At 43.1% G+C, this 22,324-nt stretch overlaps 1 protein-coding gene across 2 annotated transcripts in view; it reads right to left on the bottom strand.

The window, feature by feature from the left end:
- The window catches only part of CERS3 (ceramide synthase 3), a 105,172-nt gene extending 88,826 nt beyond the window's left edge, over positions 1–16,346 (bottom strand). The window contains exons 1-2 of one of the 2 annotated variants that reach the window (XM_021680647.1): positions 16,213–16,346; positions 8,539–8,641 (exon numbers count right to left, since the gene is read on the bottom strand). The gene's annotated coding sequence lies outside the window, so the exon portion shown is untranslated. Of the gene's footprint in view, positions 1–4,866; positions 4,890–8,538; positions 8,642–16,212 lie in introns of those variants that run through there. The other variant, XM_021680648.1, reaches the window with a different exon arrangement.
- Between the last annotated feature and the right edge of the window lie 5,978 nt (positions 16,347–22,324).

The following is a 22,324-nucleotide window of genomic DNA, read 5'->3' as shown; positions in this document are numbered from 1 at the left end:
CTCCCTTCCCCTTCACTGTGAGATCCCACAAGCCAGGTCTGCTTTCTGACTCTTGAGCACAAGACAAAGTTCTTTCCTGCCTTCAGGCATGTGCATTAACTATTCTTTCTACCAGACACCTTTTACCCAACTCTCTCCTCCTTATCCTTCAAGCTTCAACTTAAGCCTCCCTAAGATCTCCTTCCAGACTTTCCATGACCCCTTCTCCCCCACTGCTCCAAATCTAAACAAAGTACTGCCATCATTCTGTGTTCTTTTCCTTCATAACCTGTATCAAATGTGTAATTATATGTTTGTATGTTGATCCAATTGAAGTCTGGCCCCCTCCTCAGACTTCAAGATGCACAAGAGTAGGCATGATACCTGTTCTGCTCACAACAGCATCCCTAAGTTGGCATACCATAAGTGTACAAACAGTAAGTGCTCAACAGATATTAAGGGAGTCAGTATATAGCACGGTGGTCAAGCGCATGGATTTTGGAGCCGGATTGCCTGAGTTTAAGGCCTCGTTTTGACACTTCAAGAACCACGTGCCCTCGGACAACTAACTTAACGTCAGTTTCTCCATCTACAAAACAGAGGTGATAACTGATAACTTCCCTGATAGGGTTGTTAAGATGATTAAGGGAGTAAATATTTGTAAATCACTTTATCACATGCGAGCGTTAAAGACCATTTGCCCTTCTAAAGAGAGGAGCTAAATGAACTTTCAGGTCCTAAAATTCTGTAACTGACACCTGTTAAATTAAAAGAAGTTATTTAAAAATAATATACAGTGCTGTGATATAGTTAAAACTTTTACATTTTAAAAACAGCATAAATGATACCATCCCTTAGGGTAACCAAATTTTAGGAGTCACTAAAATGTTCAAGCCTACCTCGGGATATATGTGAAACTGGGCAAAAAATATGTGTAAGCTATAGTTAATAAATAATACTTCAGTGTTCATAATAATGATTTTTTAAAAATCTGGAATGTTTAAGTACATTTTGAAATGTTAACTCTATGCAATAACATTCAGCTAATACTAAAAATTATGGTGAATTTTTTTACCAACATGGGAAGAGTTTAGAAAAAACAAAATTCAAAATTATATCTATATTTAATTATATGATGGCATATGATTTCATTATTATACTACTTTATACATATACATCTAAACGTGTGTTTGTGTGTGTGTGTGTAAAAGCAAACGGAAGAACACATGAAAAAAGGGTAAAATTCTTAGTGTTGAAAATTTTTAAATTATTGTTACTGTTGATAATTTGTTACTATTGATCCAATATTAGGAAAATTTATAATTGATTTCTTATTAATGATTCGAGTCAACAAAGGTACATTTTGTTCTAAAAATCATACAATCATCCAGTCCAGCCCTATTGATATGAAGAAACAGTCCCAGGAAAAATACAGGTGCCTTGTCCAAGCAAATCCAGGAAAGCCAGTGTTTTCCCAATACACACACAGGTGCCCCTTACTAAAAAGTGTTATTAAGGTGATTTATTTTGCATTAATATTTTGAGACAGTAATTTTTTCATGTAAATGTTTCATATAGAAAAGCTAATACCTGATTTGAAGTAAGGCAAGTTTGTTACCCACATAAAATTTCTCCCAGCCTTCTTCTTATACATGCAAAAGCTAACTACCAGAATCTTTTGTATTCTAGCAATTTCAGAGAAAATAGAGTGTGTTTCTATAGTCAGTAGAAAGACAGGATCTTGAGGTCTATCTATAAACTGACTTCAGGGGCGCCTGGGTGGCTCAGTTGAGTGTCTGACTCTTGGTTTCGGCTCAGGTCATGATCTCAGTGTCATGAGATGGAGCCCCGCGTCAGGCTCTGCACTCAGCGGAGCAGGGGACCCTGCTTGAGATTCTCTCCCTCTCTCTGCCCCTCCCTCCTCTAAAAAAGTAAATAAAAAATAAATAGATTTAAAGTGACTTTAGATTCCGAAGGTAATAAACGTAAGACAGAAAATACAGTTTAAGGAGGCAGTATTCCCCAAAATGTCATTCTTCCAGACGCCTCTTCACCTTTATCACATCTCTGCTATATCTCTGCCCCAGCTGCTAATTGAAAGAGATTGCCAAAGACCAGCTCAAGGCCAAGAAAGAGGTAAGTGACCAAGGAAGTTTCCTTAGACTGGTAACATGGATAGGAACTTGCAGAAAAACAGGTGTGACTGAAATCAGTAGGATGTGAAGCAAAGTTACAGAATAGATAAGTCTTAGAAGGATATAAATCCTAGGGTTCAAAGAGAACAGATCTAAGCTGGTTGGGAGGGACTCTATGAGAAAGTTACACAGGATCGACTGTTCATAATTCTGCCTTCAAAGGCAGAATTCCCTTCCCTCTTTTTTTTTTTTAGTTAAATTTAGAAATCTACAATGTAAATTAAGAGTTGGGTAACTAAGCAATGCTGTTGCAATGTAAAGAAATGTTAACCCAATTAGCATCACGTCAGCATCTCCTTTCCAATTGCTATTAAATATTTTGCTCCTCTCCATCAAGTCCTTCCTCACAAGCTCTCCTCCCTGGTCTGGTGAGTCACACATCTTGCTCCACAAATTACCCTGTTATTAGTCTCAGGCACAAGTGAGTGATGTAGGCAAGAGCAAGGGGGCTGGGAACCTTGCTGACAGTGACTCACTCACAGAGGAGCCTAAGGAGAGGCCCTGATTCTGCCTCAGTTCTCCCATCTGAGAGATGAGAGGATTGACCTAGAGTCTGCAAAGCCCTCCTGGGGATAGCGGAAGGGTGCTGTAGGAGCTCTCCCACCAGGTAGTCCCAGGTAAGAAGAGTCAGCAAGACTGCCATACACAGTGCAAGCCTGTAATTGATGAATAAAATCAAAAATGAAAAAAAAAAAAAAGAATGTAGTGCTTCACATACCACCTCAAACAGCCGAAAAACTTGAGAAAGAACTATGGCTTTAGAGTAAGAAAGCCCAGGTTTGAGCTCCAGCCCTGACCCTTAAAACTAAGTGACCTTGGGAGGCGGGGTGCCTGGGTGGCTCAGCAGTTGGGTGCCAGACTCTTGATTTTGGCTCAGGTCATGATCTCAGGGTCATGAGATGGAGCCCCACTTCAGGCTCCGTGCTCAGTGGGGAGTCTGCTTGGGATTCTCTCTCTCCCTCTTCCTCCGCCCCTCCCCCTGCTCTCTCCCTCCGGCCTCCCTCTCTCTAAAATAAATAAATCAATCTTTAAAAAAAAAAAACAACAACAACTAAGTGAACTTGGGCAATTCAGTCTCTCTGAATTCTTTGCTGTCTCACTTGCTCAATGGTGCTAATTCTACCTTTCACAAAGACCTATCGCAGATTAAGAGTGATTCGGTATGTAGAAACTCCTGAACACAGTAAAGTCCTGGAGCTATGTTATGGAGTCACATTATCTTATTATCTTCAACTTATTGGGTCTGGGCAAGAATCCCATGTCAGGTGGGTTTAAACAGTAAGATTAAAGGCTAAGTTTAAAAAGATTCCCCAAGGGAGAGTAACGGGTCACCCCTGCCCCTTCACAGATGCATTCTCCCCACGATCTCCACATCTCTCACTGCAGGGGAAAGAACTGGTTTCATATCCTAAACAGAAAACCTAGGGACAGTTCTGGAGAGGCTGTACTACACAGTGTCATCTAGTTCAGACCTTGCGGATGATCAGACTCACCTGGGGTGATACCCAGACTAACCCCCCACAACACCCTGGGGTAGAATTTCTAGGACAGGACATGCGGGAACCCAAGGGCTACTGGCTTATCCAGGAAGAGGGGTTTGGGACTCTTAATGCCCAACCTCACCCCTTTCCAGCTACCTGAGCTAGGACAGCACATGACTTTCTTCCAAGCCTGGAATTCCTCATCCATAAAATAGGAACAATATTTTCTATTTCTGCACAGTCTAGGTCGGGATTAAATAAGGTCATGTGTCTAAATCACTCCGTGCAACGTGGGGCAGATAGTGAGTGCTGTAGGTGTAAGGACTGTCACTATTTACATTTCCTCATCAATGGCACCACGGGACTTGCAGGTGGCCCAACACTCAGCCCTCATTCACTGATTTCCGACAATCCCCTAGTCAGTGTGAAGGTCCCCCAGACCGAGTGTCAGAAAGGCACTTCTGAGGGATGAATGTAACCACCTGACAGGGCAACTCATTTCCTCAGTGACAGCAGGATTTCCTTCAACACTGGAACCCGACCAGGGCAGTATCAACAAAGGAATCATTTCACAAAAGATAGTAAAACCTACAGAAGGGCGTGGGGCCACCTCTTGATCAAGAAGGAATTTCGAGGGGCACCTGGGTGGCTCAGTCGTTAAGCGTCTGCCTTCGGCTCAGGTCATGATCTCGGGGTCCTGGGATCGAGCCCCGCGTCGGGCTCCCTGCTCCGTGGGAAGCCTGCTTCTCCCTCTCCCACTCCCCCTGCTTGTGTTCCCTCTCTCGCTGTGTCTCTCTCTGTCAAATAAATAAATAAAATCTTTAAAAAAAAAAAAAAAAAGAAGGAATTTCGAACATCCCTCTCACAGAGGAGGAGGAAGCCGAGTTACTTTTAGGGAAGGACTTGGGGTTACTAAGGCACACTGATGAAGCAAGCCCCAAAGTTTAATGTTTTAAAAATATATGCTTATGTAATAGTTAAAGGCAGGCTTTCCGGTCACACAGCCTGCTGCCCCTGCAGAATGAAGCAGTCTTTGGAAAAACGAGATGACAAAGATTCTAGTAATCTTCAGATGAGGGTGAGGTGTGGTGGGGGGGGAGCCTATAGTAGAGGGCAGGAAAAAAATCTCAATTGCTCATTCTCAACAGCTTTCTTCACTGACCCTGAAATCACAAAAAAAGTTAGAAGGAGAAAAGGCAAGATTTCCTTACGGCAAGAACTGCTGGTGTGGGGCTAGGAGATTAGCACCTGCTGGAACAGTCAGTTTGCTCCCTTGAGTAGATAGGGATGGGTCATCTCTCTTCCTTGGCAGGGAGAGCTGCTTCCGCTGTCCATGGCCACTAGTCCTTGCTATTGATTCACCATAGGAAAATAATTCATAAGATCTCAAAACTGAACAGAATGAGTCATTCCTGTCCAGTCTCAGTCTACTGCAAGAAGCCCCTTAAAGAAAAAAAACATATGTATAACGCCCAGATTTTAAGTAGCTAGGGGGAGAGACAGAGACAGAGAGACAGACAGAGATCAAGAGAGACAGAGACAGAGACTTATGCAGGGCATCTGCAAAAGGGAAATATTTCACTTACTCATTTTACTGTTTTTGATGAATGATTAAACCCATGGCTTCAAGCTTAGAGCTATTTTGCCTGCAAAAGTGTCTGGAAGGAAAACATCCTGGGTATGTTGTATGAAAATGTAACACATTATTTAAAAATAAAAATTTCGGGGCACCTGGGTGGCTCAGTTGGTTAAGTGTCTGACTTCGGCTCAGGTCATGGTCTCAGAGTCCGGGGATCGAGCCTCCGTCAGGCTCTGTGCTCAACGGGGTGTCTGCTTGTCCTTCTCCCTCTTCCTTTGCCCTCCCCCCACTTGCCCTCTCTCTCTGATAAATAAAATCTTAAAAAAATAAATAAATAAAAATTTCCCTAAGTTTCCAGACATTTCAAACAAACATTCTTTCCAAGAGAGTATCCTTAACTTTCTCTCCAATACATTTTTATGTAATTTTCATTTTGGTCTCTCTGATTTCTGTCTATCAATGCAAATCAATGCTATGAATGAGAGAAAACACTGTGCTAACATATATAGAGTTTCCTACGTCAGGGCCACATCTTGCGCATGGCCAATTCCTTTTTCTCTGGGGGACATAGGTTGAACATGTGTCGATGTGATTTTCTGGCTACTCCTCTATTGATCCTGATTTGGGGTCTCCGGGCTCCTCAGTCTTCTTTTTTAAAGTCCTTTCTCTTTAAGCTAAGATTTATCGGGTATTTCCCCCAATTTTTTCTGCCATGAAATATAGTTGGCAGAAGTGCTAGTGGGAATGACTAGTCTGAATCAGGTGAAGCAGGACCACGTGTGATCCTAGAGAAGCGCAGAGGTGGGACTGGAACAGAGATGACCCACAGGGCAGGTTGCCGGCTCCACGTGCTGTATGAGGGGATTCAGAGTTCCTCCTCTGTGTTGGTCCTGTTAGTGACATTTCAATATGGATATCTTAAGGTCATTGTGAAAGAGAGTCATGCTCTGAAAGAAAGTGAAGGCGAATGGAAGGATCACATGATATTCAACAGCAAGTATCTCAGGTGCAAGCATTGTCTGAAACATACATAAAATCAACTCCTCTAAACTTGTGTCCAATCTCTTAAAATATACCAAGAGATCCCTAGCGGAGCCGCAGTGAAGTCCTTTTGTTCCAGGTGGGGAGGGAGAGCCCTGGATGCTTCTCTTCCCTCCCACGCAAAGCTGTTTCTCAGTAAATTTGTCTTCCTGTTAGTTTACAGGGTCGGGAATGTTACTCAGCTGCCACCTTATGAAATCTGAGCAATTTCAACCTTGCCATGCTGTTAGGTGGAAGTTTCCAGGGTGTGGTGGTAAAGAGGAGGCACATTTACATATTCCATAGCAATTCTGAGACGGCTCAGCCTCTCTCGCTCTCTCATGCATCTCTCAGTGATATCATTAAGCACCGACTGTGTACAGAGGGTGCTGAGCTTCAGGCCCAGGAGAAGCCCACCCTTACACGTTGGCCTTGTTTGAAAAGACCCCAGTCTGGCCTTCCTCTGGCCATACCTCTCTCCCACTGCCTGAGGAGTCCATAGACCCAAGGCTGCCTGCCCACCTACACACCATACTCCCTTTCTAGACTTGCTAGGGGTACCCAGGATCCTAGAATTCCCTGCCTAAACCCCTCCAAGACCACTTCCAAGGCCTGCATGGACCCTCCGCCAGGTCTGTCCTCTGAAAAGTGACAGCACAATATACCCCTAGGCCTAGGGATGGCCAACAGGAGACTGTTGGGGAGGAGACAAAGAGACTCACACTTGGACACACAGACACACCGAGGGGTCTGCACGCACGTGCACTGGGCTTCTAGCCAAGCAGGACAATTCTGGGGCTGGGAAGGGGGACAAGGCCAGGCTGAGGGCCAGACAACTCCACATGTCCTCTTGCCCTGGGCCCCTCCAGTGTGAGGGGCGGGCCTGTCCACAGGGCCTCGGGGTAGGTGTGCAACTCCAGAAGCCCCAGGAATTCTGGAAGCCAAAGACGGATTCAGGCCGAGCAGCCACCAGCCGCTGGCAGCATGACCGAGACAGAAATCCTCAGGTAACTTCCGAAGGTCCAGCTCAACCACTCCTCCCCAGAGAAAGCGCCTCCTTTGTTAGCAAAAAGTAGTTTATTTACTCCGGCTTCCCTGTGCTTCCCTGTCCGTACCCACCCACCCCAGCAGGTTACTGCTTCCCTATTTACTCTCACCTCACAGAAAGTAAGCGGGGGAAATACATTTGTGATCGATGGGGTTTGTGTTTAGCGTAACTTTTGGTAAGAAGGTATAGAAAAATATAGGCTAAAAGGCAGGGGTGGGGTGGGCCTTGGTCATGAACCCCTTCTACATTCTCTACTGATTCATGGGATTTGGTTAGGCGGGAGGTGGGGCGAGGGCCCACGCCGACGAGCACTGTTGGTGCAGGGCCAAGTGTCAGGGACGTGATCCAGAGGCCCAGCGGCTGTATCACCTGCTTTCGCAGCTGTAAACTGGGAATAACAGCACCGTCTCTTCACACACCATGACAGAAGTTCAAGGCAACGCTTATAATTATAACTAACAACCGGCACGCATCTCACAATGAACACGATTTCTTTCACCAGCATTCGCTCATTGTATCCTCACCACAATAATCATTATTCACACCCCCAATTTACACACGCGAAGAGAAGTTTAGAGGGATCAAGTGACCTGCTCCAGGTGACCCAGAGCCAGACCCAAAGTTAGGCGCTGAGGGTAAAAAGTCTCCTTCTCTTTACAGTACTTGATTTTGCCGTTCATCCATATTTGTGAGCATGCGCTGTAACTCTTCCCCATGCAAATAATCATTTCCCGATTGTCACTTTTGATGACTTGGAAGACGTGTGCTTTTCAAAGCCCGTCTCTCACAGGGGAGAGACTGGAAGCTGGAAACCTGCAGGACAGACAGAGCCACTCTTCCTTCCAGTTAGAAAGGAGGCTCGGGGAAAATGGGAAGGGGAGGGTGGGGGGGCGAGACTGGATCACAGACACGGCAAATACCAGCTAAGCCAGGTGGAGCTCTTTGCCACCTGGTGCTGCCAGAGGAAACTTTCACTCAACATGTCTCCTCTCAAAAAGAACAGAGTATGGATCTACAGTATATCATAGAGAATAACATGGAACTTGCCTTGCCCAAAACACCTCTCCTCCCCCCCGGAACATAATACATATATCAATATCACATAATACATACATAATACATAAAACAATACCACATAATAATAAAGCTTTGGGGCACAGATATAGTTTTTCAAGATCACAGTGAAGACAACACAGTAGAGGTAAAATAAAATAAAATGTAAATAACAGTAATTACCTTGAGTATATAGGATAGCTTTCCACGAGGAAATTCAAGTACTGTGTATATATGTATGTGTATATATATATGTAAAAGTTTCGCCTTTACTTTCACAACATCCCTGCAGAAGCAGAAAAGGGAAACATAATTAATAGACTATACAGTGATACCCGTAAGTTTCCTTCTGGCTCTAAAACTTGAAGTCAGAGTTACAAATCGGTGGCAGAACTTGGTGCAGGCTGAACTGGACCTACCAATCAGTTTCGTCTGACCTGGGGAGTGCTTTAACATAATTTGAGCCGACATCTAAATTTTAGGAATTTTCACAAAAAAATCCAGATTCACAGCTTCACTTGGAAAAAACAACAACAACAAAAAACAAACAAAAAAACAGACCCAGAAGATTTGGCAGTAATCACAGGACCCACAGGCCTTAACTGAGGCACAAGATTCATCACCTGGTCGGCTGCTCATTTGAGTTACCTGCCCGGCCTTCTAAGGCATTAACTTTATGATTCTTTATGTCTCTAAGATTCATCAATGTGAATTATGTCCTCAAAGTCAGTGCAACTTAAGTAAAGACAATAAGAGCCTAGCACTGCCTCGAATAGGGATTATAGTTATATCAGCACATGGTTTTCAAAAGAGTCACTTGTGACTCATTAGTGCCCTGGTTCTCAATGCTGGCTCTCTAGGGGGATTACCTAGAAAATATTTCTAAGCCATGCTCTCCCCTGATTCAGAACACCTAAATCAGTATTGTTATTGTTGCTTAACAAACATATTTATTAAAGCCTAGCATGCAGATAGTAAAGTAACAAATAACAAAAATAAACACACCTGTGTTATAACCAGCAGCCAGGCCAAGAAACAGGATATTACCAGCGCCCCAGATCCTCCACTGTGTCTCTGCCCAGTCACTACCCCACTGTCTCCAGTTATCCTCGCCCAACCTCTAACACTGTGGATTCCCGTTGCCCGTTCTTGAACTTCATACTAACGGAATCACACTGACTGCATTCTTTTGCATCTAGATCCTCTCCCTCAACAGTTGCGACTGAGACATATCCAGGTTGATGTGTGGACAGTAACTGACTCATTTTCACTGGTGTTTAGTGTTCCATGGTGTAACTATACCACAGGCTATTTTTCCATTCTCCTGTTGAGAGAAATTTGGGTTGTTCTGAACTGGGGGCTGTAACAAATAAGGCCACTCTCTGTGAACATTCTTGAGCATGTCTTTGGTAAACATATGTATGCATTTCTGTAGGGCAATGCAAATGCTAGGCCACGGGTGTACGTATACTCCCGTTTAAGAGACCTGTTGGCCAGTCTTCTAGAGCTGTTGTGCCTATTCACACGCCCACATCTGTGTATGAGAGTTCCAGCTTCTTCGCATTCTCACCAACCCTCCTGCTGTCTATCTTTTAAATTTTAGCCTCTCTGGTGGGTGTGTAGAAGTACTGTACTGTGGTTTTAAAGAGCATTCCAATAAGGTTGAGCACATTTCCTGTTTCTTGGCCATTTGGATATGTTCTTTTGTGAAGTATCTGTTTCAATTTCTCACCCAATTTTCTATTGTGTTGGTCTATCTTTTCTAATGGACTTGTTTCTTTATTCTGGATATGACTCCTGGTTGTTTATATGTATGGCAATGTCCCCTACCCTTCGGCAGCTTATCTTTTACTCTTTTAATGGTAATCTTTGATAGAAAGAAGTTATTAGTTTTACTATAGTCCAATGTATAGATCTTTTCCATATACTAGTACTTCCTCTGTCTTGTTTTAAAAATCACTGCCCACCCCAAGGTCATTAATCTATCCGATTTTGTCATCTAGAATGATGCTGTCCAATAGAAAAATAGTGGGAGCCAAATATGTAATTTAAAGTTTTCTTGTAGTTGCATTTTAAAAAGTAAAAAAAAAAAGGAAATTCATTTTAATAATGTATTTTATTTAACCCAACACATCCATAATATTTTTTTTGGAATTATCATTTCAACATATAATCAATATAAAAATTACTAATGAGACATTTTGAATTCTTTCTCTACAGTAGGGTTTTGAGATCTGGTGCGGGTTTTGCACTTAGAATCTATCTCTAACGGACCAGCCACGTTTCAGGGACTCAGTAGCAACAAGGGGCTAGCGGCTGCCATAGTGGACAACACAGATCTAGAAATTATAGTTTTACCTGCCAGTTTTATCTGCCACATCTACATTAACATTCAGATGTGTATACATTTTTTTAAAGATTTTATTCATTTATTTATTTTAGAGAGAGAATTGTGTGTGTGCGCATGCGTGCATGAGCACACAGATGCGGGGAGAGGCAGAGGGGGAGGAGGAGGGAAAGGGAGAGAATCTCAAGAAGACTCCCCGCTGAGCACGGGGCCCCACACAGGACTCGATCTCATGACCCTTGAGATCATGACCGGAGCCAAAACCAAGAGTCAGATGCTTAACCAACTAAGCCACCCAGGCACCTCAGTGTGTATAAATTTTGAGGTTAGAATCAAGATTCAGGGGTTTTTTTCCATCTGTATATTCAAATGACTGTCCCTTCTGTATAATATCAATGTTATCATAAATCAAGGGTCCAAATATATGGAAGCTGATTTCTAGAATCTCTAATCCATTTCATCGGTCAACCATGCCTTTGGCATTTAGTATTTTTTTTTAGTTCCCTAGTTAATTCTTACACTCAGCCCGTATTGAGAACCACTACCAAGAGGTTACAAAATTTATCAGTAGCTATGACCAGAAATTTTATAGAGTGGAGTGGAATGGAATAGAAGAGAAAACATCAATATGTACCAAGTAATGTTTTATGAAAACTTTATTTCAGTTAGTGTGTGTGTGTGTGTTTCTAAATTGAGGTCTAAAAAGTATTTCTTACCATCAGTGATGGTCCAAAAAAACAGTTTGAAATCCACTACAATAGTGTCATCTGTGAAGTAATTACTTGGGAAAATCCAACTTGCATATTATTTGATAGTCATCATCTAGAAATGCTCTGAAGTTTGGTGGTGATAGACCAGACCTCCACACAAAGCAGATCTCCATTTGAAACAAGTCAGGGAAAGCCAGTTATGGCTGATGGAACAGGAGGAGCTCATTATAAAGCCTGTGACTTTGACTCAAAGTGGAATATGATAATGAGTTCTTGATGTGAAGATTGCAAACAAAAATTGCTAATCTGAACAATTTGAAATTTGTTCAGCATCAGCGGATTTTATGTTTTTCAAGTTTTAATTGGATGTCAAATAAGAAAACGAAATTTGAGGGGAAGAAATTAAAGCCAATTTAGTTATTAAATGATGTTAAGTAACCTTCGTTATTGAAGAAAATGCTCTCAGAACATTTGCCTGAATCTTGAAATGATTATTTAATTGTTCAGCCTGTGTCAAGATCAATCTAATCAACAACTATTTATTGACTCTCCACTAAAATATCTGGCAAAGGAATCAAAATAACAGAAATAGACTTTGTTCTTGCATACAAGAACTCTATGGAGAAAAATGGATTGTGGCATATGATTTTCCCTTCTTTTAGAACATGGATACAGTAAATGAAAATTATTTTGAGCCCCTTAATGTAACATTTTCTCTCTTCAATCAACCTAAATACATGCCTTAGCTGTGAATTTTACAGTTTTCCCATTAAGAGAGAAAGGAGCGATGTATTTGATGGTCATTTCACAATATATACAAATACTGACTTATTATGTTGTACACCTGAAACTCATATCGTGTCCTACATCAGTTATACCTCAATTAAAAAAAAATTAAAAACCTGGAGACCTGTTTTCATTTCTCCTTTCTCCAGTCCTAGGGACCACATGTCACATGTTTCAGAAGACACAGCTCCAAGATGGAAGAAGACAGAGCCATCTATGACAGGAGAAGAAATAAAGTTGGTTGCACACACACAATATATATGTATCTTTTGGGTTTGTTTTTATAATGTGCACCAGCACATGGAAGTGTGTATGTGTGTGTGAGAAAGAGAGAGAGAGACTGTGTGGGGTGTGTGTGTATCAATCCTAAACAGAGAGATTGGGATACTTTCATTAAATATCTCCATTTCCTGCTTTCCTGAAGATATAATTTGGAGATCAATAAAAAGGAAACTTTCCATTAAATTGAAACCTCGTAAACCAAACACCAACTATGTATTAGGCTTCTGATCTGCTCAGTTACTCTCCTTAAGAATGCAGCATGATGCACAAACAAGGAATCATGGAACACTACATCTAAAACTAATGATGTAATGTATGGGGATTAACATAACAATAAAAAAATAAAAATAAATAAAAAATAAAAATGAATCCCTTAGCCTCAAGAGGGCCATTTTAGAAGCCCCAACACACATCTATTTGAATCCCAGTGTTACTCACTATAAAGCAACACTCTGGTGGTGCTAAGGCTCCACATCTGGAGCCTTCAATAAGCCAAAGAAATAAAAACACTATCAAAATCAAAAAAAAAAAAAAAAGAATGCAGCATGAACCCCCTCCACAAACTCTCTAGTGACCAGGTAGAAAGAAAGAAAGAAGAAATGGTTATTAAAATGAACCAAACCCCTTTAACTTTACATTTGAGGGGAATCTGAATGCTCACAACCTGCGAGATTTTAAATTCTCATACTTAGGACGGGTGAAATTTGTTTCAAGGTCACCCAAGCCAAATTAGTGTGCTTTCTCAGACTTTAAGTTATGATAATAATGAAATTTGGGAATAACTGTTTTAAAAACACAGTGATTGCTCAAGTTTAATGACAATCAAACATCTGTCTACCATCAGCAGAAAGTCCTGTGGAGAATTTTGGCTGTTAAAGTGTTATACAAGGTCAAAGATTCTTAATATCCCCATTCACCTGCTATTTGAGGGTTTTATACCTAAGCCCTAATTTATTTTAATTAGGTTTTTAGCTTGGTTTATGTTTTCATCATTTAAAAAACCCTCCACAAGATGCAATTTTAAGGCAATATATATATAGTAGGACCATAAAATGATGAGATTGATTGTTGCATAGGGCTTAGGAAAATAAGTCTTGTTAGTTCAGAAAGACTTCTTTCATAGTGCCAATTGTCTGGTCTGTCTAGGGTGTCCTAAAGATGTCTTCAATCATTCTGCGTCCACCAAATAAATCAAACAACAAACTTGGGCCATGGAGGACCAATAAGGTTGGTGCTCTGGGTGTGCAGGTGTTTCTAAGAGAAGGGAGACCTGCATTTAATTCCAAAGGGAGCTCCTCTGTGTTCCTCTAATCTCTTTGCCATAATCTGCAGATCATCGGGATTCAAAATTAGGGACAGATTACCAAAACACCATTCTTGATGCCAACTACCCCATTTGATGAACTTGATTATAGGCCTTTAGCCAGTAAATAAGTCAATCGCTCTTGTCCAAATCCATCTTTATAAAGGTGCATTATCTCCAGTTCAATCTTTGGACTACATGCCTAAATTCACATTGGGGAGGCCTTGGAAAGCCCCAGGCTGTTGTAGAGATGGCCTGGAGCTCAAGGTAAATGAATGGTTGCCACACTACACTCTGTGCTTTATGAGACTTTGGAGCCAGACCCTCCTCCCATGCACAGCCTGCCGGCAGTGCCTTGGGGACCTAAGAAAACTCAAATGAACTGTGTGTGTGTGTGTGTGTGTGAAGGCACGCATAAAAGCATATCTTTCCTATAACTGTGCAATGATTAGCACAACAAACTGACCCTTGCAAAAGAGGTATCTGATGTCCTTGTTTTTTGCCTGATTCTACTATGCTTTGGGGGACCCCTAACATAGAATGTTTACTGCTCTGCTTCAGAGGCTGTGTCAAAGCCAGATCAGCTCCACCAGAGGATCTCAGTAATCACAACCTGATTTTCAAAGAAAGTCAGTGACACTGTGCTAGACCAAACCAGCACCAGTCAGCCCCGTGAGGGCAGAGTCTTGTCTCCCTTGTTCACTGCTGTTACCCCGGAACCCAGAATAGGATCTAGTACTCCGAAAGCATCAACAAATAATTGGAGAAATGAATACTATATATCAAAAGCCTACCATTTGTCCATCATGCAGAAGGCACTTTGCATACCTTGTCTTTCTATTCCTTATAACAAGTAACCCTGCGGGATGGACATCATAATAATTAGCTTATAAATAAGGAAACTGAGGTTTGAGGAATTTCACTGTCTTGCCAAGGTCACACACGTAGTAAGCAGAAAGCAGGGATTCAAATTTAAATCTGTCTGCCTTTCTAGCCCATGTTCCGTCCACCACACCATGCCTTCACCCCAGTAGAAGCAAATTATAGACTGACCTTTGGTCTTTTGCTATAAGATACTGTGTTAGCATATTTACATATTATCATGGGTTCAGAACCCTCTCCACATGACAAGGACTCTGAAGGGCTGAATAGAGAAGGCTCCAATCACATATTTCTGTGTACAGAGAGGCAACAGAATCTGGGCTTTCCCACTTCCCCGCTATGCTATACCTCTCACCAAGCCCAAATGTCCTCATCTGAAAACTGCATAACACAAGTTCTATCTCACTGAATTAAATAGGAAATGCATTTATGCACAGCGAGGACTCAATAAATGTAGATTATTACTAACCCAGAATAATGTAGATTATTACCAACCCAGAGTTATCTTCAAACTTATGTCAATTAATTTGATTGCTTTTAGAAAGGCAGAAACATTTTTAAAGGGCAGACAATACAATTATTACCTATTTTCCCCTTAAAGAATTTGCCCCTTTGTCCAGCAAATTCTACTGATTAAATTTTAAGTGGAAACCCCTTAAAAAGGGGGGGGGGGGCTTGTAGGGGAAGAGGCATGAAAAGGTGCTGTTTAAAGTCAGAACCCTCATAACATAATAAAAAAAATAAAGTCAGAACCCTCATTCGTGGTACAGAACGCACTTGAATAGTATGGATTAATGAATAAATGAATATGCATCCTCTGGTGAGTCCCCAAAGTTTCCTTCCCTTGCCCCATGTGTAAGGCTTTTCAGGAAATAAACTTGCCTAAAAGAACATCCTGGCTAAACATGTACACTGGTTATAAAAAAGGAAAGTTTTATTATATTTCTCTCCCCAAGGCTGGCAGTTGTAGAACTAATCAGCTAATGTCTTCTGGACACAGCATGGAGACTGTCTCCCTCAAGACAGAACCGGCTTAGAAAAGTCTGCCGCTGTCGGGCAAGCAAGTCCTGCCTTGTTCCACATTTAAGACATTCTGACATGGTCTGAAATGGCCTTGGCCATGCCACCCAGAGGTCTGAGGTCACCCTTTTCATTCCTCGTTCCTCCTAAACCAGGCTGTGCCCACTGAGGGCTCAGCCTCCTGCGATTGCACAGGCTGAACAATCCTTCCTAGCCCTACAATGAATCTGTTTCAACTCGCCAAAGAGCAAGTGCTACAGGTCAGAGGAGAGGTTTGGCTTCAACATTTGCTCTCCACGACTGAATACTTCTGAAGTCAAACTCATCAAGCAATGGGCTTCAAATCTCTCTTTTCTGTATCTCTCCCTGAACAGCGGGCCAAAAATGAGCGTTTTGAACCTCTCTCTCTCTCTCTCTCTCTCTCTCTCTCACACACACACACACACACACACACACACACACAGAGTCGAGGCCAACGTGGTTTGAGAGTTCTCAAATGGTAGCAACATCAGCGAAATGGTGCCTACCTTCCAGAAACTTCAGTCCACAAAAGATGCCCCTTGCCTGTGAAGAGCAGTCAGGGCCAGATTTGCAGCGTTCCAGCCAGCCTCGTTCTCATCAGAGAGCAACACACCTCATCTCTGTGTAAGCTCTGAAATTCTTTCAGAGACCCACCCTCTAAAGTTGCACGTCTAGATTTCTGACTGAGGGCGATCCGTGACGTGAGGCAAAGCTACTGGATGGCACCTTCTGGTTCTTCCTGATGGGATGTTGCTTCCTGTTTCACCACTTGGGAGAGGAGAAAACTGGAATTCAGTCAGACACGGGATTAGAAATGCATTAGTTGCCTCATCCTTGTTGGGTTTGGTGCACACGGTCATGAGTCAACTACTGAACAAGATGGTCTTGCTGTACACCCCCGAAGGGAAGGGGTGTACGCGGCGCAGAGAAACCTGAAGCACTGTTGCCAAGCCCACACTATTACCCGAGCTGGTCTACAGCTGTGGCACTCTCTAGAAGCCTGTGAGTATTGGCGGGGCTTTGTGCCCACTAAATCCCACCACAACCACCACCAGCACGCCCTGAAAACGCATCGACTAAGGAGCATCAGTCCACGGAAAGGCCACTCCTCTGCGTGTCTCCTGGCAACACTGGGGAGAAACAAAATTTCCCTGTTTTTTGCCCCATATAATGCCCCCCAGATAAAAGTCTGGCCACCTTCTCCCTTTGGAATAGTCAGAGGTAATTCTCTTTGTGTTTATTTCTGTCAGCCTCAAAGAGCAGTCATCACAGACAATGAGGGACAAACCTGTTAGTAGCAGGACAACCAACAGCTGTCCGTCTGTCTGCTTGAGGCATTTCAATTTCAAAGGCAAGTTTGCCTACATTTACGGTGTTTATTTGAGCCGGGAGAACTTTGGGGGCCGTTTTCACTTTCTCCTGCCTGCAGATGAAACAGCTGCGGTTGTTTAAAGGTGCCTTGACGAGCAAGGAAGCTTCGGCAAGTTGGCTCTTGTACCCCTCGGAGCCAAAGCTCGCCTCCCAGGTAGTTCAGGCAGCACCGCCCACTCCGGAGGCCCTGATTCAAGGCCCTTCCCATCAGCCGACTTCAGCTGCTGAGACACAGCTTTCTTCTCCTGTCAGCTAATCGATGACAGCAAATTAAAAATTGACTAGAGGCGGAGAAGGGGAAAGGCCAGTCTCGGACTCCCTGGGTTCTCGAGTTTCACTAATTGAATTCAGTTCAAAGAAGGGGGACTGGTCAAGGCCCATTCACTGGATGCTCGTTCACTTTCTTCCTGGCCTGTTTTTCTCTTCCCAGACTTTCTTTTCGCCATGAAGGGGTTCAGAAATTTTATTTTATTTTATTTTAAAGATTTTATTTATTTACTTGTCAGAGAGAGAGAGAGCACAAGCAGGGGGAGCGGCAGGCAGAGGGAGAAGCAGGCTCCCCGCTGAGCAGGGAGGCTGACGCGGGGCTCAGTCCCAGGACCCTGGGATCATGACCTGAGCTGAAGGCAGACGCTTAACTGACTGAGCCACCCAGGCATCCCAGGGTTCAGAAATTTTAAAGCTCATCTGGCAGGAGGGCTGAACTTCCAGCAGAGTGGGCACTAAGTGGGGCAGGTTGTGGTTCGGATCCTCGTCACATCGTGCCACTCGACTATGTAGGGTTGCCTGGTCTTCCTGACCCCACACTATCCCTTTCTTGGTCCATCCTTCCCCAGTTGCCGCCCGACTTGCCTTCCTAATTAAAACTGTTTCTCTCGTGTCTACCTTCCCTGCTGATAAAGTTCTACCAGTCACCTTTTCCTTGTAAGATTCCTTAGCATGGGAGACAGCCCGGTTCCTGTTTGCAACCTACATAGCTCAATACCTCCTCCATAATCAGAAGAATCCCATTATCGTAGGCTGCAGTGAGTCACTGTCAAGGTGTAGTCCCTTCTTCCTTCAGGGACAGAGACAAAAATTAACCTGTTGCACAATCTATGCAACAGGGTGCAGTAGCTGGAGAGATTGAAGTGAGGAATTCTGACAGTTTGTGAGTTGTGACCTGGGGGAGCTGTGTGCCCACACGTCAGCCCAGTGTGTCTGCCCATGACCCCTGTGCGGAGGACAAATAAATACAAATATGGTTCTTTCGAAGACTCCTATGGTAATGCCTTTTTCCTTTTCTCTCTCTCACTTATGTCTCATGATAAATTTATCAGGTCACTGCTAACAGAGGGGAGAGAACCCTGGGAAGCATGATAGAGCAAGAGGCTTGTGTGGGTGTCATTTCTTCTAGGTAATACTTAACTGTCTCATTTTATGAGAAAGGTTTAGAAGCGAGTTAAGGTATTAAATCTGTTGTATATTTTAGATCCTCATTAATAGAGGTTAAGTTGTTTATTAAATCTTAATGGTTCAATGCATTTTTAAAAGTGAACATCACACCTCTGACAATTAAAGGTAGGCAGTTAAGCCTGATATTAGTGGACAAGTTTTGTGGGGAGCAGAGGGGCTACATTATAAAACCCATGGGTTTTTTGTTTTGTTTTGTAAGATTTTATTTATTTGCGAGACAGAGAATGAGAGACAGAGAGCATGAGAGGGAGGAGGGTCAGAGGGAGAAGCAGACTCCCTGCTGAGCAGGGAGCCCGATGTGGGACTCGATCCCGGGACTCCAGGATCATGACCTGAGCCGAAGGCAGTCGCTTAACCAACTGAGCCACCCAGGCGCCCTAAAACCCATGGGTTTTTATACACAAGAGCAAGCTTGTTAATTACTAAAGTGAGTAAGGTGGAAAATAACCTACTGAGTATATTTCCAAGAATAAAACAGGAGAGAGGGAGAAGAGCAGTGAGGACCTTTGCAAACCCAGTCAGGACTCTGGAGGGCCACTTAGGAACTGACAAGAGAAAAACAGTGTAAGCAGGACATGGGAAAATGGCCTTGGGGCTGCAGCAGGAAGCTCAGAACTAGAAACCGTGTCCAGAGCTCTGCTAGCCAGGAACAGAGGGTGCATGGATGGGGTGTAGACACAGAGGAAAGGGAAGTGGGACAACTTCTGATATTCTAAATGGCATGTTATGTTGCAAACCTTAAGCTAACATTCTAGAGAAGAAAATCTAAGTTTGATGGAATTGACCTGCTTTTACCTCCAAGGAGAGAATCCCTTCCGAGAAACTTAATGAATACACTTTGGGCCATATTGATCTTAACCTAACCAGTCCAATTTGGGGGGCTTCTATGAACAAGATCTCTGTTTTCTAAAAATGTTTCATCTTATCATTTCCACAGACTTTCCAAATACAAAGGTTTTCTCATAGATGGAAATGTTAAGTCAAAATGCTACCAAACTGTGTATTCTTTAAATAGGTATGTGGAGGGTGCCTGGGTGGCTCAGTTGGTTAAGCGACTGCCTTCGGCTCAGGTCATGATCCTGGAGTCCCGGGATCAAGTCCCGCATCGGGCTCCCTGCTCGGGGGGAGTCTGCTTCTCCCTCTGACCCTCCTCCCTCTCATGCTCTCTGTCTCTCCTTCTCTCTCTTGCAAATAAATAAAATCTTAAAAAAATTAAAAATAAAAAAATAAATAGGTATGTGGAGAAACTCCTATGGGATATAACAAAACGAGCTAATGTCTTCACAAATGCCGGGAATCTAAAGACTACATCTTCTTGACATAAAAATCTCCCCACATGACTTGCCTGAATCCCCACAATGGATTATAGATTACAGACACACCTCAGAAATATTGCAGGTTTGGTTCTGGACTACTGCAAAAAAATGAACATCTCAATAAAGCTAGGCAAGGAATTTTTTGGCTTTCCAGTGCATATAAAAGTTATCTTTACACTATACTGTAGTATATTAAATGTGCAATAGCATTGTATCTAAAAAATGTGTATATACCTTTATTTAAAAATACTTTATTGCTAAAAATATGCTAACCATCATGGGAGCTTTCAACCAGTCCTAATCTTTTTGCTGGTGGAGGGTCTTGCCTCGATGCTGATGGCTGCCCACTTATCAGGGTGGTGTTGTGAAGGTTGGGTGGCTGTGGCGATTTCTTAAAATAAGACAGCAGTGAAGTTTGCCACATCGATTGCCTCTTCCTTTCACGAACCATTTCTCTGTAGCATGTGATGCTGCTTGATAGCATTTTACCCACAGTAGAACTTTCGAAATTGGAGTCAGTCCTCTCACACCCTGCAGCTGCTTTATCAACTAAGTTTATGTCACGTTCTACCTGCTTGGCTGTCATTTCAACGGTCTTCACAGCACGTTCACCAGGAGTAGATCCCATCTCAAGAAACCACTTTCTTTGCTCATCCCTAAGAAGCAACTCTTCATTCATTTGCGTTGGGTCATGAGATGGCAGCAGGTCGGTCCCATCTTCAGGCCCCACTTCTCATTCTAGTTCTGCTGTTTCCACCACATCTCTAGTTACGTACTCCACTGAGGTCTTGAACTCCTCGAAGTCATCCGTGAGGGTTGGAATCAACTTGTTCCAAACGCCTGTTCTTGATACTTTGACCTCTTCCTGCGAGTCACAAATGTCCTTAGTGCCATATACAATGATGAATCCTTTCTGGAAGGTTTTCACTTTACTTTGCCTAGGTCCAGCAGAGGAGTCACTACCTGTGGCAGCTAGAGCCTTATGAAATGTGTTTCTTAAGTAATAAGACTTGAAAGTTGAAATCACTCCTTGATCCATGGGCTGCAGAATGGAGGTCGTGTCAGCAGGCATGAAAACGATCTCACTGTCCGTCTCCATCAGAGCTCTTGGGTGACCAGGTGCAGTGTCAACAAGCAGTAACATTTTGAAAGGAATCTTTTCTTCAGAGCAGTCTCAATAGCAGACTTAAAATAGTCTGTAAACCCTGTTGTAAACAGATGTGTTGTCATCCAGGCTTTGTTGTTCTCTTTATAGAGCATAAGCAGAGTAGAGTTACCATCATTCTTGAGGGCCCTAAGATTTTCGAAATGGAAGTACTCTCCCCCATTCACCTCAAGTTAAAGTCATCAGCTGCACTAGCCCCTAACAAGAGTTGGCCTGTCTTTTGAAGCTTTGAAAGCAGGCATTGACTTTTCCTCTCTACTTTGAAAATCCTAGATGGCATCTTCTTCCAATCGTGGGCTGGTTCATCTCCATTGACAACCTATTGTTGAGGGTAGCCACCTTCATGAATTATCTGAGCTAGATCTTCTGGATAACTGGCTGCAGCTTCTCCATCAGCACCTGTTGCCTCACCTTGCACTTTAATGTTATGGAGACGGCTTCTCTCCTTAAACCTCATGAACCAACCTCTGCTGGCTTCGAACTTTCCGTCTGCAGCTTCCTTACCTCCCTCAGCCTTCACAGAATAGAAGGGAGTTAGGGCCTGGCTCTGGATTAGGTGTGGCTTAAAGGAATGTTGTGGCTGGTTTGATTTTCTATCCAGACCACTAAGACTTACTCCATATCAGCAATAAGGCTGTTTCACTTTCTTAACATTCGTGTGTTCATTGGAGTGGCACTTTTAATTTCCTTCAAGAACTTTTCCTTTGCTTTCACAGCCTGACTAACTGGCACCAGAGGCCTAGCTTTCAGCCCATCTGGACTTTCAGCACGCCTTCCTCACTAAGCTTAATCATTTTTAGCTTTTGATTTAAAGTCAGAAACACATGGCTCTTCCTTTCACTTGAACACTTAGAGGCCATTGTAGGTTATTGATTGGCCTAATTTCAATATCACTGTGTCCCAGGGAACAGGTAAACCCAAGGAGAGGGAGAGCCCGTTGGGGGAGCACTCAAAACATGCACATTTATTGGTCAAGTTCACTGTCTTACGATTACAATAGTAACATCAAAGATCATTGATCACAGATGACCGTAACAGATATAATTAGAATGAAAAAGCCTGAAAGGGGCGCCTGGGTGGCTCAGTCGGTTAAGCATCTGCCTTCCACTCAGGTCATGAACCAAGGGTCCTGGGATCGAGTCCCACATCGGGGCTCCCTGCTCAGTGGGGAGCCTGCTTCTCCCTCTGTCTGCAGCTCCCCCTGCTTGTGCTCTCGCTCTCACCCTCTGTCTGACAAATAAATAAAATCTTAAAAAAAAAGTCTGAAATATTGCGAGAATTGCCAAAATGTGACAGAGACACAAAGTGAGC

This window comes from Neomonachus schauinslandi, chromosome 9 (genome assembly GCF_002201575.2).
Source record: "Neomonachus schauinslandi chromosome 9, ASM220157v2, whole genome shotgun sequence".
Classification (NCBI taxonomy): Eukaryota; Metazoa; Chordata; class Mammalia; order Carnivora; family Phocidae; genus Neomonachus; species Neomonachus schauinslandi.
The sequence above is the reverse complement of the archived record's forward strand: the minus strand, read 5'-3'. Positions and strand labels throughout refer to the sequence as shown.